The sequence below is a fragment of the Bos taurus genome, chromosome 2 (assembly GCF_002263795.3).
Source record: "Bos taurus isolate L1 Dominette 01449 registration number 42190680 breed Hereford chromosome 2, ARS-UCD2.0, whole genome shotgun sequence".
Lineage (NCBI taxonomy): Eukaryota > Metazoa > Chordata > Mammalia > Artiodactyla > Bovidae > Bos > Bos taurus.
The window spans coordinates 73,744,185-73,760,874 of record NC_037329.1 but is presented as its reverse complement, the minus strand read 5'-3'; the positions used below and the strand labels follow the sequence as shown (position 1 = coordinate 73,760,874).

The window sequence follows — 16,690 nt, the reverse complement described above, 5'->3', positions numbered from 1 at the left end:
TGCTCAAGCCAGCCATAGAGTACAGTGGTGTAGAGAAGCAGGAAGAGGATGTGACCAGGGAGTGCCGCCAGACGATGAAAAGACCAAACAGACTCCACAGACAGAGGGAACCGCAGCTCTTGATAAGGCCTGGATGCGCTTGGGTGCAGCCAGTACATGGCTGGGGTCCAAGGGAATGAGGCAACATGCTCATATGCCCATGCTCCCTACTGCCCATATCCTCCATCCATTTTCACCAAAGGAAGATTATTTATTACCCTTATAGTTGTCCTCTCTTCCTTCCCAGTTTCCTTGTGCTATTTCCAGCTTTCTTCCACTATGTCAAGTAATCACTTCTTGTCCCCAAGGAAGACTTCCCCACCATGGGCTGACTTTCTGAAGAAATATCATGAGACATTCACAGGGCTCTCTTTATTTTTAATTAAAATAGAGTTGATTTACAATGTTGTGCTAGTGTCAGGTACACAAAACGATTCATATGTGTGTGTGTGTGTGTGTGTGTATGTGTATTATTCTCTTCCATTATGGTTTATCACACAGGGTATTGACTAAAGATCCCTGTGCTGTACAGTAAGACCTCATTGTTTATTCATCCTATATATAGTAGCTTGCACCTGCTAATCCCAAATTCCCAATCCTTCCCTCTCCCACTCCCCATCCCTCTTGGCAATCACAAATCTGTTCTTTATGTCTGTGAGTCTATTTCTGTTTCGTAGATAAGTTCATTTGTGTCCTCTTTTAGACTCCACATATAATTTATATCACACGATATTTGTCTTTCTCTTTCTGACTTATTTTGCTTTGTATGATAATGTCTAGGTCCATCCATGTGGCTGTAAATGGCATTATTTCATTCTTCTCTATGGCTGAGTGATAGGGCTCTCTCTTTAATATCTTAAATGAACCCTGTAGCTTTTAATTACCCAGTATGGAGACTAGTTTATTCCTGAAGTCTACGCTTATCTCCCCAGCTGTGCTGTGAGTCCCGTAAAGGAGAAAACACTTGCCCATTGTTGGAAGACCCTTCAGCGTGATATGACAGAGACGGACATGCATGTAAACCATGACCCAGCAATTCCTGCCCGAGTTTCACCCTAGAGCAAGGTTTGCTAATGTGCATCAGGAAACTGTGAGAGTGTTCACAGCAATGCTTTCCCAGCAGCAAAAACCTTAGAAGTGACCTAATTGGCCCTCTTCAATAGAATGAATAAATCAATGTCTGCATATTTATTCAACAGAATACAATATAGCAATAAAAACCAGCACAGGCATATACAAACATAGATGGACCAAAGCATCAGTTGAATGAAAGAAGCCCATGGAAAACTATGGGATTCAGTCAACAAGAGTAAAAAGCAGGTAAAACTAAATAGTGTATTATTGAAGAGTGTATACAAATGTGGTAAAAAAAAAAAAAAATAAAGAAAAACAAAGATGTAATCAACAAAAAATCAGGATGGATATTTATTCTATTATGAGTTCTTAAATGCACAATTTAAAAAGGAAAACAAGCAGACTAACTCAACAGCACTCAGCACAGTGGTGACATAGAATTATGTTTTGTTTCTCATAAGAATAAAAGTCTTTGAAAATAAAGGGTGAAAATGGTGGGAGGAAAGAACCAAAAATGTGGAGAGGATAAATCTGTATGTCACAGGTTAGAAAACTATAAACTATGAGTAAAGCATTAAAAAAAGGAAAAAGTTGCTCACCACCATTATTTTCTGTTCATCAACTTATCTTGTTCTTGAAACTTTATTGATCGTAGGATGCCTGTAAAAGCTCGATCTTGTCAATAGTAAGTATTTGGGCAATTAGTCTTCCTGAATGTCTTGTCTCTTTAAGAATCTCTCCTTCCTACATCCATAAATGGTTTATGGATGCCAGGAAAGGTTAGGGTCCTGGTGCTCCAGGAAAGGATGGGCTTCCTCCATGGGACCATCTAGGAAGGTGGGTGTCCGTGGTCCTTTCTCTTGACTCAGCACTCTCACCTGAGCTGCCATTCCTTGGAGAACTCGAGGCCAGCTTCACTCCCATGAGATCCCTACCTTCTAGGGACAGCTTGACCAAGACCCTGAGAACCTGAGAGTCACATCTCACACCCATCTGCAAGCATTTTTTCTTTGCCTTCTGGTGGCAGGTGAGAAGTGGCAACCCCCAGGTTTTTTTGTTTGTTTGTTTGTTTGTTTGAGAGGTGCATGGTCTTTGCAGGCTCTGCCTAAAGAATCAGGACAAACCACCCACTCTAGGACTCACCCAAACCTCTCTGGAAACCTCTGTTCATCTGCCTCCTCCCCACAAGAGGATGGGCACATAAAGGATGCTTGATCCACATGCTCACCTTCACTTAGCTCAGCCCCTTATGTGAGAACATTCTTTGCTGCTCCAACACTGTCTCCAGGGTCAACATTTCAACTTTGGATTCTTGGTATTTGCATTAGTCAGGATTAGGTTTGCCTGCAATTGATAAAAGATCCAAATACTGAGATTTTTTTCCACTCACATGAAGGTTAGTATATCCATTTTCTATTGCCACATAACCATTTACCACAAATGCAGCAGCTTTAAATGACAAGAAGTTACTACCTCACAGTGTCGATGCATCAGAAATCCAGGCACAGTGTGGCTCAGCTGTGTCCTCTGCTTAGAGCCTCTTAAAGCTAAAATACAGGTGTTGACAGTGCTGAGCTCTTCCCTGGATACTCTGGGAAATAACCCACTTCTAAGTTCATCCAGGTTGTTACTGGAACTCGGTTCACTGCAGCTATATGACTGAAGTCCTGTTTCCTTGACAGGTGGACCCCTTCATCTTCAAGCCAACAACCACAAATCAAATCTTCTCCTGCTTTGAATCTCTGATTTCCCCTTTTCCATGACAGCTGGAGATAGATTTCTCTTTAGCAGGACCCACACAACTTAGATTTGGTCCACCTGATTAGTTAAGGATACTCTTCACCTTAAGGTCAACTGATTAGTAACCTTAACTACATTTGCCAAGTCCATTTTGCCATGTAATGTAACATACTCATAGGATAACACCAGAGGGAAGGTCATGGGTCCAAAGTTCTGCCTTCCATGCTGATGAGGCAGTTCTGCCCTGGTCCTTAGGATCAGATTCCTTCCTGCACCACTCACCACCCCTGGAAACGGGCCCTCACCCACCATGGTCCAGGAGGCAGCATGGGGTTCACTCTGACCAGATTTTTAACGAAGTTTCCCAACAGCTGCCATGTGACACTTCTACCTGCATCCCACTGGTCCAGCTTTGTGGTTTTGTGACATCCTTTCACAGCTGCAAGGGAGGATGGGTAAAGTAAATTTATTCTGGGTGGTATTGTGCCAGGCAAGAATCCTATCACTATGAAAAGAAAAAAAAAAAAAAAGCAATCAGGGACCATATGTAAAAACACAATTCAGGAAAACCCAATCAAATCCTTTTTTCCTCTTTTGCAAGCTTGGCTCTCAAGATTTTACAGTCTTCGACACTCAAGCTGAAAACTGGCATTTCTGTTGAGGCAACAACCACTTCCCGCTTTCCTGGGCAATCAGTCTCAGCCTCCAAGTCTAGACTTATTGGCAATAAGGCTAAGGGAGAGGAGGTAGATTTGGAGAAAACCTAATTCCCACACTGCATCTGAATGCAAAAGATACGGGAGGGACAGTCAGCTCCAGATGTACCATCTACCACTGCCTCACAGGGTCTGACTCGCAGCTTTACTGATGCCTGTACAAGAGGAAAAAAACTATTGCAAGGCCATCTTTCATTCCAATAGTGAATCTCAACCTTTGCAAATACAATTCCAGTAGTCATGCCTTAAACAAGCCGTATTTTTTTTTTACAAGAAAGGAAAAATGACCTCCAATAGTGTTGTGCAATTATAGCCCCTCAAAGCATGCAGAAAAGTCACAGAAATGGAACCTACAATGAATTATTTTCCAGACTCAGTCATGCTTAAGAAATACAGCAATCAGAGCCCAGCATGAGTGGCCAGTTGCCTCCATGGCAGCTCTGCATAACTTTAAGAACCCTGGAGGCAGCTCATTACAGTCAGGGTGGAGAGGAAATTCCTGCCCTGGCTTTTAAGGCCCACAGAACCCTCACTGGGATGCTCCCAGAGGAAATGGAGATTTCATAAGCAGATTCATACCTCAAGCAGTTCGTTTTTTTCCTGATGCCTATTTTTTAGAAAATGTAGTAAGTTGGCAGTTTCCAACCTAGAGAGGCCTAGAAGAAAAAAAACAGAAATTTTTAATTCTGATGAATCTGAACATACAAATTGGCTCAGTCACTTTCCAACTGTGAGAGCTTAGCAAACCAATTTAAACTCTGAGTTTTGGAGTCTTCATTTCCGGGATTAGGATATTAACATACATCCTCCATTCCCAGAGTCCCACTTTAGGGCTCTGAGTTAATAAATATGAAATTCCAGGAACATTAGCAGATCCCAGGGCGATAAGGAGTTATTGTTGTCATTGTTCACATGTTGAATCGGGATCACATCATTATTAAGAGCTGGGATGGCCGGGCTCAGCTGCAGAGACGTTTAATTAGACAATCCAAGCTACTGATCCTAAGATTCACTGGGTATTGACAGAGGTCGGAGACATCGATATTGAGTTGAAGGATGGGGTGGTTCTCATTTGATGTTCTGTCCGGGAGACAGGGAACAGCCAAGGTAACTCGACATGAAAAAGATGTCAATCTTATTTGTTATGCTCAGGAGATGCTAACATATCAGGACTCTACCTGCTCTGCCTCTAATGAAAATGGGCAAATAACAGATGGCCTTTGATACCACAGTGCCATTCCTTATCACAGCAATGTCCTTGTCAAAAGAGCTCTACCCACCAGCCCCCTTGGTATGGTCAGGATAACCCAGACAGAGGATGATCTTCTTAGAAGTGTTAGAAGAACACAAGACAATATCTGGAGAAATTCTTACTCCAACCACAGACCACGGTATTATACCCTCTCCAACTTGGATAAAGACCCATCAGCCCATCTCACAAGTCCCCAAGTCTATTTAGGGACCACAATTGAAAAACCACTGCTGGGACTGCCCTGATGGTCCAGTAGTTAAGACTCCACACTTCCACTTCAGGGGGCATGGGTTCCATCCCTGGTCTGGCAACTAAAATCCCACATGCAGCATGCATCATGACCAAGAGGAAAAAAAAGAAAACCCACTGATCTAGGGCAAGGGTCAGCAAACTACAGCCTGCCAGTGGGTTGAACCCCACCTGCCACCTGTGTTTATTCAGCCCAAGAACTATGAATGGTTTTACATTTTTTAGCAGTTGGGAGAGGGTGAGGGGAAGAATTTTACAGCCCTTAAACACAGTATGAAATTCTCCATTCAATGTCCATAGATACAGGTTTATTGAAACAGAGATAGACTTACATGCTGTCTATGGCTGCTTTTGTATTACAATGGCAAAGCTGAGTCGTTGCATCAGAACCTATCTAGTTCACAAATGTTCATCGTGTTTTCCTTTACAGGAAAACCTTACTCTAGGGTGAGCCAATCACCTCACAGCACACCTGAAGGGGAAGCATTCACCTGGTTTCGTGTCCTTTGTCCAATGCTCTGGGTTCATCTGAAGATGGGCACTATCCAAAGAATCATTTCTTTAACACTTAGGTATTAATAAAAGAAAAATTACCTTTCATCTTTCCCTTTCTGCTTGTATGCAAACAACAGCAATGACAGGGCAGAGGCCCGCTAAAAAATCTGACCATTATACAAAATTAATGTCACAGGAGCTCAAAGCCAATGTATTTATTAAAGTAACCCACCTAAGAAAATAGCAGCAAATAGAAAGCAGGAGGGGCCGGGAATCTAGGAACCTATGATTCCCAGTTAGTATTTCATTTGCATTTGCATTTAAATGATAGCACATCTTGTGGCAAATTATTGCAGACTTTTTCTAGCAGGAAAAGGAGAAGAAAAATGCACTCACTGAAGGAAAGCTCTGCAAGAGGCAAAAAGTGATAAAGTTCCCCAAGCCTATTTACAAATGCAGTCAATGAAACAGAATTTTAATGAATTGTGCCACGTAATCTGGAGGGTAATGAACTGCAAAAGCCTTTGTCAATTGCAGTGACTGGGAACTAAGTCTTTCAGCTTCAAGATCAATAAGAGAGTTCTCAGCTCTGCACTCCCCCAAATGGAACTCTCGGGGAAAAGGAAGTTGTCATAGGCATGCCATGTCTGCAGATCACAGCAGCAAGGCTGCCATCTGTTTCATACAAACCCCCACCCACCCCTTTTATTTAAATCCTGACTTCAGACCAAGAGTGAGCAAAAGACAGTTGGGAAATCAAACAACACTCTGCCTACGAGATGCCTGCCCATACAAAGTGACAACAAAAGGTTGGAGTGACTCTAATAGTAGCTCCAAATATTTCAGAAGCTGTATTGAGTTCAACTGCTGGTGTGGACCTTTGTGGGGAAGTAAAGCCCTTGACATTTGGAGTTCCTGATTTACAAAGATAAGGGGGGTGGATGGGCTGTTTGGAGATTAAGCACTGACCTAAGGCTTCCTGCTAATTCTGCCTTCCATCATTCTTCTTTCATCTGCTGTCCTCATTACTGTGACTCCAAACAGTCACAGTCTTCTTCAGAGACCTAGAAGTTGCAAGTTATTGTATTATTCATCTTCTTCACCTCCATTGTTGCTATGGAGATGTGGTTGTTGTTATGGTCCTAATGCCACAGAACAAGAGAAATCCAGGTGGAAAAGACTTCCTCATTCAGCAATAGGTCATCAACATTTATTGAGTACCTACTACGTGGAAATATTTAGTAAGAAATCTTGGAAAGGTGGAGACAAATGAAACATCAAACCACACCCTTAACTTGCTCTTAGACTAGTGGAAGAGACAGATTCTTACATTCCTTGAATCAATTAATATACAATTTGGTTATACATTTTGTGTTTAACAGAGGTGCTAAAAAGATTATATTTCATGTTAGGGGCCCAGTGAATGTATAAGAAACTTGCCTGAGGGACTACCCCAGTGGTCCAGTGGCTAAGAATCCGCACTCTCAATGCAGGGGGCCTGGATTCAATCCCTGGTTAGGGAACTAGATCCCACATGCCCAACTAAAAGTTCACATGCCACAAGTAAGACCAGGTGCAGCCAAATAAATAAGTATGAAAGAAAGAAAGAAACTAGCCTGATATCTTGACACACACATCAAACTAAGGGAAAATACTCCTACCATGCCATTTCCCCACTACACACATACCCATTCTTGGAGTTTACTTACAGACAACTTCTGCACTTCTATTTTCTTCCATTAAGGTTCTCTCTCTGGCATCAAGGTAGAGGACCATTAAGAAAAGCCATGGGGAAGCAATTTTAGAGGGCGGGCAGGGTGCGGTAAGCGAACCTGATAAAATGGAAAACTTGAAGTGATCCTGCATGCTGCACTGAGGAAATTGCCACGGGCAATCCCATTCTGTCAACAGAATGTTCCACTTGACTGAAATCAAGACACAGGTGAAATGTCTTAAAATGTGGTCTTTCGGAAAGGTGGAGCATGAGGTGCTCTGAGGGAATTGGGCAGCCCCGGATCACCCAGCATCCATTCTTATACTAGTAAACTTTTACTGGACTATGAAGAGATAAAAAGATGTAGTCCTCTTTCTCAAGGAGTTTATGATCTAGCCAAAGAATCACACTTGTGAAGAGATGTTCATAATAATGGAGGAGTACAGTAATTCATATAAGCAGTGAATGGTTGAAGACCATGCCAACATATTCAGATAAGGTTCAATTCAGATGTCAAGGGAAAAGGAAAAAATGAACTCTCTTTGAAAATGAATAGTCTAGATCACCAGATGTGACAACCTCATTTTTGACTCATAGCCCTCCCCCCACCCAGGGGCTCTTCTTTCCTGGTCCTGCCTTATATCCTTGTGGTAGGCACAATGTTGGCTTTACCAGGGAGACCCCCATGCCAGGATGCTCCTCTCTACCAAACCTGAATCACAGGTGGAGTGGGGGGAGGGGCTGTTAGGCATAGCTTGCATCCCACTTTGCTGCTCCATCATCTTTCCCCTCTTTTAGCATCATCTCATCCCTATTTGCATGTACAAGTGCCACCCAGCAGTCTCAGCGGATGCACTGATAACAGGCTATCAAACAGTCGTCATTTTTTGAGAAGCAGGTATGTACCAGACATCATGCTTAGATGGAGATCCATCTGTTTATCTCTCTGTCCATTCACTCATCCATCTAGACAGACAGACAGGTAGATAGATAGACAGGTAGCTAGACAGATGATGGATAGATAGCTAGATACTATACATATATCTATACATATATCTATATCTATATCTATATAGATATATAGATATATATAAACATATGCATACATATGTAGGAGAAGGAAATGGCAACCCACTCCAGTATTCTTGCCTGGAAAATTCCGATGGACAGAGGAGCCTGGCAGGCTACAGTCCATGGGTCGCAAGAGTCAGACATGACTTAGCAACTAAACCACCACCACCATATACATATGTAACCCTTCTGGGTTTGGAGAATTTCCTGTTTTTAAAAGACCCAGCACCAAATGTGAAAGTGTTAAATCATAAATTGTGAAGGACCTGAGATTTCACCCTCCTTGCAAGCTTCCCCCGGTTTATCGATGTATACTAATGGAAGACACAAGACCTCGGGTGCAGAGACAAAGACAAATTACTTGTCATGGCAAAAGATGTAGCAAGAGCAGAATCTTGTGTCAGTTACCTAAAGTCCAACTCCTACAAGCAAAAGAGGTGGGAGAGAGAGAGAGAGAGACCTTTTTTTTTTTTAATTTGGAATGTAAGCAACTCTCTTCCAGAGAATTTACCATCCTGGAATGTCTCCAAAGATGGCAGCAGTTTCATTTCATCAGCTTGAGCTTCCAAGGCTGGCTACTATTCAGGCAAGCTTGAATAGATAGTCCAAGAAATGGAGGAACATCATGGAGAATTGCCTCCTACTACTAAGTCATCATATGCTATTCCCAACCTAGTCTCAAATGTGACTATGATGATTCCTTGTGCACAGTTGCATGTCCTAGAACCTGTATCATCCTCCCCAGGATCTGGCTCTTGTGAGAGCCAAACCAGTTAGTAATGGCCACCATCTACCAAACCCTTGTAGGTGCTCCACACCATGCAGGTGCTTTACAAACATCATGTCCCTTCCATGCAACAACTCAGTAGGAGAGATGTCAGTTATCATTCCCGTTTTAAAGATGAGGAAGTAATGACTTAAGTTGAGTGTCTTGCTCATTATTGAAATGTAACAGAACCCTATGGTCCTCCACCAACCTTTTGTCTGTAGAAAAACTTTAGCCAAAGAGTAAATTTAATCAGAGAAGAAAATGCAGAAGCAAAGGAAAGCAGGCAAATAGGACAAAATATAAAGAGTTTAGTCATTAAGCAAAGTCAATGATTTTCAGTTCCTCCTCAAGGGTTATAGATAATATTCTGAGCCATCTCTTGTGAGCTATCTTATAGATGTTGAAACGCCCACAAGGTAGAAGTTAACTACATGATGACCAGACTGTAGCCCTGACATTAGCTGCCACAATCCCAAGAACTGGCCTCATGGAAATGGGAACAAATCAACCCTGAAACTGAAGACTAACTGTACATAAAGCAATAAAGGAGACACTGATTCAATCACTGCATGACCAGTTTTAAGATGACTGTCAAAATGCAGATGTGGTAGAGATAGCAAAAGAACTACAATTAGAATTGGAGTCTAAGCACTTCCATGGTAGTCCAGTGGCTAAGACTCCATGCTCCCAATGCAGGGGGCCTGGTTCAATCCTTGGTCAGGGAACTAGATCCCACATACTGCAACTAAGACCCAATGCAACCACATAAATAAATAAAAATTTAAAAAAAAAGAATTGGAGCCTAAAAATATCACTGAATTGCAGCAATCTCATGATAAAACTTGAATAGGGAATTGCTTCTTCTGGATGAACAAAGAAAGTGGTTTCTTGAGACAGGATCTACTCCTGATGAAGATACCATGTAGATGGTTGAAATGACAACAAAAGATTTAAAATATTACATAAACTGAGTTGATAAAGTACTGACAGGTTTGAGAGGACTGACTTCAATTTTGAAAGAAGTTCTACTGTGGGTAAAATGCTGTTAAACAGCATTGCTTGCTGCAGAGAAATTGTTCATGAAAGGATCAATTGATGTGCAAACTTCACTGTTTTCTTATTTTAAGAAATTGCCACAGCCACCACAACCTTCAGGAATACCCACCCTGATCAGTTAGCAGCCATCAATGTGGAGGCAAGACCCTCTACCAAGAAAAATATTATGACTCACTGAATGCTCAGATGATAGTTAACATTTTTAGCAATAAAGTATTTTTTTAGTTAAATCTATTATTTTATTTTATTTTATTTAACTTTACAATATTGTATTGGTTTTGCCATAAAGTATTTTTTAATGAAAAAAAAAATCAAGATGGCTGTCAGAACTGACTTTGCTATTTCTGCATGTAGCCCTCTCCCTCAGTCTATAAAAGCTCTTGCCCACTGATTGTCAGCGGGGTGTCAGCCTTTGAACATGAGACCACCCTCTCCACTAGTTACTGGCCTCCAAATAAAGCAAACCTTCCTTTCTACCAACCTTGCTTTTCTAGTATAGACTTTCTAGTGGCAAGCACCTGGACCCCACTTTTGATAACATCACTACCCCTTAAGTGGTGGAGACAAGATTCCTTGCCATGTTAGTCGAATTACAAAACCTGTGCTTTCCTTCTGCTCTTGAAGCCTTGAAAGTTGGCATGGGGTCCTAAAGAGGTCAGCCTTCTCCCAGCCTCACTGGGGGAGGTCAAGCAGCCTCCTTGCTTACTATTAATTAAGAACAAAGCCATTCCTTAGCAAGATGACCTTTTAAGAATAGCAATTAAGAGTCTTCACTTTATAAGATCCAGTCAAACTTGGAGCGGACAAGATAAAGGGAACAAGCGCATTAGCTTAAAAAGCCAGGGTACCTTTGCTACAAAAAGTAATTTTTTTAAAGCCCAATTACCTTAAAAAAAATAATACTACACTTAGGCAGCTTTCTACCTGCATAAGAAACACAACCACAGTGTTACAGCCACACGTGCCAAAGCTCTGTGCAATAATGTTGTTACTTTTCAAGGCACGGAGCAGATGGGGATGGGGCAAAATGCAGCCATCAGTGGAGCAGATATGTATGCACAACTCCTGTCCCAGCTACCCCATATCACAACCAAGAAGAACCCTGGGCCATAGTCAAGCTAGCCTGCAAAGAAAATTCCAGAAATATTTTTTTGGTGTTTATGGTTTTTAAATCCTTACCATATAACCATCAGTCCTCTTCATTGGGGTCAGAATCATCTATGGCACCTGCTGGGGAGTTCATGAAGGTTTATTTGAAGACATTAGACATCTGCCGGGTTGGAAGACACAGCTGCCTGTAGAAAAAAATCACAAGAGTCAGGTGCCAGCCATAGAGGTAGGTCCAACTCACTCCAAGTGACTGCTGTCCCAGGAGCCATCAATTGTTGGCTGCTGCTCCGACTCAAAGTTAAATGAGTATGTCATCTGTATTGTCCCACCATGAGCCAGATACCCCTGAGGACCTATCTGCAATGAGCCCTAATTGAATGAAGATTGATGGGAACAGAATTTCCAAGGCCATTTACAGATGAAGGTGCCAGCTTCCTAAGCCATGACTGCCATGAACTGCAAGAGCTAATATTCATCCCTCAAGCCCTCCCTGCCATCACCATGAAGGAGCTTCGTCATTCTTCTCTGGTGACCCTGAACAGCATTTCAGCTGGCCTCCTAAGGCAGAAGGTTAAAGAAGGTAAAGTAACTTTTCCTATTTCTTCCATCTTCCTGTTTTATCTTTTACTTTGAAGAGTAACATATTTAGCTGGAACAATTCATGGCAGATGGTGAATTTGGCCATGTTCTTCTTCTATGCCTCTCTTATCTTCTCAGTGACAAGCACATCCCTCCTCTGTGTCACCACCTCACTCATTCCTGAAACCCCTAATGCAAAGAGAAAAGTCATGGGAAAAATCTTTTCATTGATTTTAATGGGAAATGTTTGCAGTTTTTGTAGATAGACAAATATATTCACTGAACCTGGAAAATAAGTTTAAGTCATAAACAGCAACTTGAAAATTTGTACATAAAATGCAACACAATGAAGGAAGGGGTGAAGCTTACTAGTAGCGATGGATGATGGAGGCCGAGAGGGGTCACCGTCTGAAAGGTGGTAGAGAGTTTGGTGGTTGATTTTCAGGCAGGCCTTTCATATCAAAATCAGGCGAGCTTGGTGATAACTTCCTTTTCCTTCAGACTAACACTAGAAGGATCTCCTGATGTGGAAGACACACCTGTAGGAAACATGGAATCTATAGGTTAAAAAGCTGGGTGGGACTTTGCTAGTGGTCCAGTGGCTTAGACTCAGTGCTCTCGATGCAGGGGGCCCGGGTTTGATCCCTGGTCAGTGAAATAAATTCCACAACTACAGACTCCACAGGCCACAACTAAGACCCGGTGCAGCCCAATAAATAAATATTTTTTAAAAGTGTGTTTGGGGCGGGGAGAGTTTCAAAAGATGAGCAAAAAGCACATGGATTCCACAGACAAAAGAGATATAGAAAATCTAACCTCTTTATCCCCCTTGCTTGACAACACATTCATGCACCAGAGTTTGTGTCCATCCTCAAAGGCATAAATTTAAATTGTCCTACATAGCATTCTCTGACTAGAAATAGAGATTATATCAGTTACCAAGTACCTGTCTGTGCTAAGTGCAATGACAAAATCTCACTTACTATTTTGCAGCACACTTGGGGATGAGAAATCCTACTGAGGGAATTGTCATTGTATGGAAAGCAGTGTCATTTCCCCAGAGCCCATGGCAGAAGGCATTAAGGGCACAGCTGGGACTGTACAGTGTGTGCAGCCCTCTTCACGGAGCCATGTGGGTCTCCCTTACGTATGGGACTTCTTATTTTCTGCCTTCATTTCCCTGACTCTCCTTTTACGTACAAACTGCCCAGAACTGAGATAGCACCTGACAGGTGTCCCATAGAGGTATGTTTTTATTTACCGAAAAGCATTTGCATTCAAATCAATGGAGAATCCACACACCTTCTAAAATTTCCAAGGCAATGCTTCTCAAAGCATGGTCCTTGACTCAGCATCAAAAAAGTCCCCTTACCCCAGAACTTTCTAGAAATTCAAATCTTCAGGGCTGATCACAAATCTATTGAATAAATCTGGGACAGGAATCCAGCAATTTATGCAAAAACAAGCCCATGGATCCACAATAAAGCTTGAGAACTGCTCTAAGGAATCAGACATTTAACCCAGATGCCCTAATGGACCTTGAATATTCAACCACAAAGGCTCAAAACAAATGCCCCCAGAAGAGAGGCCATATTCTTCTGCGGGCTAATTTGTGTATTAATCTCTCAAAGGGGTTGATAAGCCTATGGTTTACAAGCTTAATTTAACACATGAGCTAATTAGTCATTCTTCACAGTGTTTTATATGTACAGACAAATGTGTGAAACTTGAAAGTGTTATCATATTAAGCTGAATCCACTCAAATTACCCAATGGAAATTTGTCCTAAAGGAAATCAGTCCAGGATAGTCATTGGAAGGACTGATGCTAAGGCTGAAACTCCAATACTCTAGCTACCTGATGCAAAGAACTGACTCATTGGAAAAGACTGTGATGCTGGGAAAGATTGAAGGCAGGAGGAGAAGGGGAAGACAGAGGATGAAATGGTCGGATGGCATCACTGGCTCAATGGACATGAGTTTGAGCAAATGAGCTGATGATGTACAGGCAAGTATGGCGTGCTGCAGTTCATGGGGTTCTAAAGAGTCAGATATGACTGTAAGTGACTGAACTGAACTGACTCAAATTACCATATGAAGTTAACAAGGTGCTCATTGAAGCAGATCATCATACTGTCTTCACCTCCATATCCTCATAGCACAGCACAAAACTGGTCCAGAATTAACGCTTGTGGAAAGGGAAATGTGTGGATAGATTTTAAAAATTAATGTGGGGAAAAGGGGAATTATGAATGTGAAGTAGTCTGTATTAGAAAAGCATCTGTGAACTTGCAGCAATACATACTGTTGACCATTGGTTCAGGCCCATTCCAGAATGAAATTTCAGTGGCAGTGAAAGAAAACATATGGTTCCATGGTAATAATATGGCATTGTGTAGACACAACCTAAATTTGAAAACCTCTTCAAACGGAAACCTTGATTCCATCTGTCTCTTAAAAAAGAAAACCTCATAATTGCTTATAATCATGTTCATTTACCATTTTCTCAAATGCTTAACAGCTGGTGGGGGGCGGAGGACAGACGGGCAGGAGGAGACATGGGTAATTAATAAAAGTCGTTCTCCTTCTTTGATTCTGAATGTTATCGGTGTTTAATATGTCAAAACTATGCCCCCATATTCCTCAGATGACTCGCCCCTGACATGTCATAACTGAACCCACTCCTCCAACCCACAGATTCACCCCTAGAGAGTTCTACAGAATGAGTGGGCTCAACCTACTTCTTTTTTTAATTAAATATAGTTGATTTATACTGTCCTGTTAGTTTCAGGTGTACAGTATAGTGATTCGATTATAAATATACACACATTCATTCTTTTATGGATTCTTTTCCCTTATAGGTTATTACAAAATATTGAGTATAGTTCCCTGTGCTATGGAGTGGGTCCTTGTTGCTTATTTATCTTATATAGTATTATGTATATGTAAATCACAAACTTCTTTTAAAGGACTTTTGGGAGGCTCTAAGAGAGAGACATTTGCAAGGACAATTCAGCTGATGAAAACAATATATGGCAAATATTTAAGTCTTAATATTCCAACTGAACTTCTTTTCAAGACTAGAAATGAAACCAGCAGGGAGTCCAACCTGGGAACACATCTGTTTCTGTAAGAAAATGAAATTGACAAGCACCTAAGCACGTGTGTACCCATGCACACGTCAGCTCTGGTGCCTTGTTGCACATAGAGTAAAACCTGCCTTGTGGAGGTGGTTTCCTGCCTACCATCTTCTTGAAAGTAGGGGTGAGGACCATGAGCCCAGGTCACTCTTGAGCTTATTGATCATGCACAACCACTCCCTGACTCCAGACCTACAGAACCAGAGTCTATGAGTGGGGCCTAGTGCCCAGGTGATTCTGATTTAAATCAGGGCTCCCATTTCCCTCTCACTCACACCAAGCATGGGTAGTTTGTCTACACCCAGAAGACAGGTCCCTCCCATCCAGTCAGCTCTCTGCAACCATCTGGAGGTAAGGGTTATTCCACAACTTTAAGAGGACAGTAAATGGGCTTGTTGCAAATGGCTGGGCACACATGGTCTAGTAGGAGGACCTGGAGCATTAATTTGACCATAATAATTGGCATTCTGTAAATGGCCATCTCAAGGGGTCCCTGGATGGCCCTCTGGTTCTTCCTCTTCAGAAAATAGTGAAGCTCTTTAGCTTCGTCAGCTAAAAGTCTGCTCTCTGTCCTCAGTCAGACGGAAGTCTCCCATCACTGTCGAGTTCTACTGGAGCTGTTTCCCCCACCTAATCGTCTCCCAAGCCTGTCTGCTCAGTTCAAGCCCCTGTTACCACATAGAAAAATCATCAGTCTCATCACTTCACTGTATGCCTGAAACTCTGCAAATCAACTCTCTGCTGTGCTGTGCTAAGTCGCTTCAGTTGTGTCTGACTCTGTGTGACCCTAAGGACTGTACCCTACCTGGCTCCTCTGTCCATGGGATTCTCCAGGAAAGAATATTGGAGTGGATTGCCACGCTCTCTTCCAAGGGATCTTCCCAATCCAGGGATCGAACCCTGGTTTCCTGCATTGCAGGCAGATTCTTTACCATCTAAGCCACGAGGGAAGCCCCAATAATCAACTCTACTTCAATTTTTTAAAAATGCATAATAACCTGTAATGGAAAAGAATCTGATAAAGAATACAGGTATGTGTATGACTGAATCACTTTGCTGTACACTTGAAACTAACACAACATTGCAAATTAACTGTACTTCAAAAAAATCACAGATGTATGCAAATAAATAAATTTTAAAATTAAAAAATGTTTTAAAAGATTTTTTTAAATATATAAAGAACATAGGACAATTGTCCTATATGCTTATAATTATATGCTGTGTATGAGGAACTCACATTAGGTACAATGATGCAAGTATATCAAAAATGTGTTATTGTTGTGTGTTAGTTGCTCAGTCATGTCTGACTCTTTGCCACCCCATGGACTGTAGCCGCAAAGCTCTCCTCTGTCCATTGAATTCTGCAAGCAAGAATACTGGAATGGGTTGCCATTCCCTTCTCCAGGGGATCTTCCTAACCCAGGGATGGAATCCAGGTCTCCTGCACTGTGGTCAGATTCTTTACCATCTGAGCCACCAGGGAAGCCCAAATTTAAAATGAGAGAATTGAATAAGTCAAAATAAAATTCCAAGTTTCTTCATCTTTAGTACTCAGACTTAAGTAGATAGAGTAGGAGGTATAATAATAATCATTGAGATTCAACATTCCTGTGAGGGACTAGTGCCACATCTATTTTGTTTTGTAATGAACAAATGGAGGTAAGGAGAGGTTAAGAAACTTGTCCAAG

The 16,690-nt window shown here is 41.8% G+C and overlaps 1 long non-coding RNA gene across 7 annotated transcripts in view; it reads right to left on the bottom strand.

Annotated features, from left to right (window-relative positions):
- Positions 1-1,450: 1,450 nt before the first annotated feature.
- The window catches only part of LOC112442354 (uncharacterized), a 41,361-nt gene continuing 26,121 nt past the window's right edge, over positions 1,451-16,690 (bottom strand). Inside the window, exons 2-7 of one of the 7 annotated variants that reach the window (XR_009491856.1) lie at positions 12,234-12,403; positions 11,355-11,470; positions 4,149-4,225; positions 3,163-3,292; positions 2,342-2,457; positions 1,451-2,082 (exon numbers count right to left, since the gene is read on the bottom strand). This is a non-coding gene — a long non-coding RNA (uncharacterized lncRNA). Of the gene's footprint in view, positions 2,458-3,162; positions 3,359-4,148; positions 4,226-11,354; positions 11,471-12,233; positions 12,404-16,690 lie in introns of all 7 variants that reach the window. The other 6 variants (XR_009491855.1, XR_009491854.1, XR_009491857.1 and 3 more) reach the window with 6 other exon arrangements.